Source organism: Sinocyclocheilus anshuiensis, unplaced genomic scaffold, assembly GCF_001515605.1.
Source record: "Sinocyclocheilus anshuiensis isolate Anshui unplaced genomic scaffold, SAMN03320099.WGS_v1.1 scaffold1296, whole genome shotgun sequence".
Lineage (NCBI taxonomy): Eukaryota > Metazoa > Chordata > Actinopteri > Cypriniformes > Cyprinidae > Sinocyclocheilus > Sinocyclocheilus anshuiensis.
The window spans coordinates 130296-132713 of record NW_015542415.1 but is presented as its reverse complement, the minus strand read 5'-3'; positions in this window follow the sequence as shown (position 1 = coordinate 132713).

Sequence of the window (2418 nt, the reverse complement as noted above, 5' to 3'; positions counted from 1 at the left end):
TGCAATATAACAAAGAGTGAAAATTTTAAGGGGGTCTGAATACTTTCCGTACCCACTGTATATACATATATAAATACATAGATATAAAGTTAAAGGGGCAAGAAAGTGAGGGAAAGAGACCGAACAATAATTTTTACTTAACTCTATTTTTTAAAACGTGTGTTACACATACACAGAAATGTTCATATAAAATAAAACAATGTCACATGATTAACTTTTCAGAAGCAAAAAACCTATACATAAACATTTGCGCGCACACACACACACGCAAGCACACACACACACCCTTCGTCCTGGTAACAGTACATGTGGTTTTATTCAGGTCAGAGTGGGATTATGAAGCACTCAGGAGGGGTGGAGGGGTGGATGGAGAGAGAACAAGTGAGAGAGGGCATGAAAGATGGCACAGAGGAGAGAGAGAGGCCTGTGAGTATGTTTAGAGTTACTGAACTCCACATCTTCACATGTCTTCATACAGGGATACTCATGAGAGATGAACATAAAGAAAAAAGAGGGAGTGAGCAGACTGAAAAAAAATGAATAAGAAGTAATGAGAGTACAGATGGAGAAGTCATATTAAATTGATCACGCTTAGTAAGTCCCAGTAGAAAGAACCATAGACGTTCATAAAATAAGATTGGAAACATTGTTTAAATTGACCCTGGTCAATTGCAGTGAACACTGAATATTTATGTGCGTGTTTTTATTTTATTTTATTTTTTTATACTCTATAGATAGATATTAAAAGTACATACGGTGTATGCTTTTACTAGTAAAAGTGAAACAATGGCTAAAAATGTGAGAAAGGGTTTAGAATAATTTATTTACCACTTGGTTTGGTATTTTGTACCTGATGCAGTGACACTGATGTGTTATATATATATGTTGTATATATGTTTGTATATGTCTGTGTATGTTACACTAAATTTTGGCAATCAGAAAATGTCCAGATGCTTTTTGTTTTAATTTTGTGAAAATGTAAAAATATCATGAAACCTAACTAGTATGTTTGTGCTATATTGTTTTATAAAAGGCATTTAATGTGACATTTTGTTGTATAAACGAATGTAAAGACATTCATATATTTTTTAGATGTTAGTGTCTAAATAAATTGGGCAAATGACCAAAATACTGATTGTGGGACCAATAAACTGCGATAGATGAGGTAGGAATGATGGAATAGTCATAGAATAGTCTTAGCAGATAGAGAGGGAACTGGAATCAACAGGAGGAGATGCACCGAGAGGTGTGGAGGAGGGAAAGAGAGAGAGGGAGCTTCAGTAATCCTGTTTAATTGCTTTAGGGTAGTGTTCTGTCGACAGTAAGGAGATTGAGGTGCTCTCTGGGTCATTGGCTAAAATAACCCCACACACCCGGCTACATGGGCGGGGCCACCCACACCACACGATTACCAGACAACACCATCGCAACAACCTTCTGGACCCCCAGATGCCTCCTCTGTGTGGGCCACCTGTGTATCCAACCCCAGGGTGTCACAGTGACTCAAGGAGAAGATAGTGGAAGAATGTGAATCTTGCACTTCATATTTCTAGACCCAAAGTACTGAACTTTTCATCTGCTTTCAATTTAGTTGGTTAAAAATCAAGTTCATTACAGTTTGAATTGCCAGTTCCCTTTTGCTGATACCAGAAAATCCCCTATTAGAGGCATGAATGCATATTGAGTTTTCATTTTTAGTACTTTTATTTATTAATTTAGATCTAGTCCTTATATATTTTTACTTCACATTTTGTAAAGTAACCTCTAAATTTGTAACCATGCACGCTTGTTCAGTGTGAGGGACAGACATGGCCCACTTTATATAAGTTCAGTTTTAAGGGATTTTTTCTCACGTAAATCATTTGTTCTATGTGCTAATAAAATCTCCAGCCATGTTTTTATTAATGACAATAGTACTTCATCTTGCATAATCAATGAGAAACAGAGTTAGACAGCTCTTGTTAAACAAAGCCACATTTAATTGTGTAGTTAAACTAAGAGAAAAAAATCTAACTTTTAATGTAGCTCCCATCTGAATGTATTCAGTCAAAGCAATATAACAACCATTGTAAACACCGACATTTTTTTAACACAAGGTCACCCAAATATAAAATATATATCAACAGCATGCATGTAATGCCATTAAATTAAGTTTAATTAGTAACGATTAACTCAAACTAACAGAAAACAACATTATTTCTTATAAGTTAACATAATTTAACAATACATAAATAACAGCAAGCTAAAAGCACAACACAAGAACTTCTAATGCCTCTCAGTACAGACAAACCAAACCAAACTTATGAAAAAAGTAGAAAGAACTTTGTCCCATAAAGAGCTAATTGTATCTGTTAAGAAACCGAGAAGTTTCTTTGTGTCTTTGTGTGATATGTGAGTGTGTGTGTGTGTGTGTGTGTG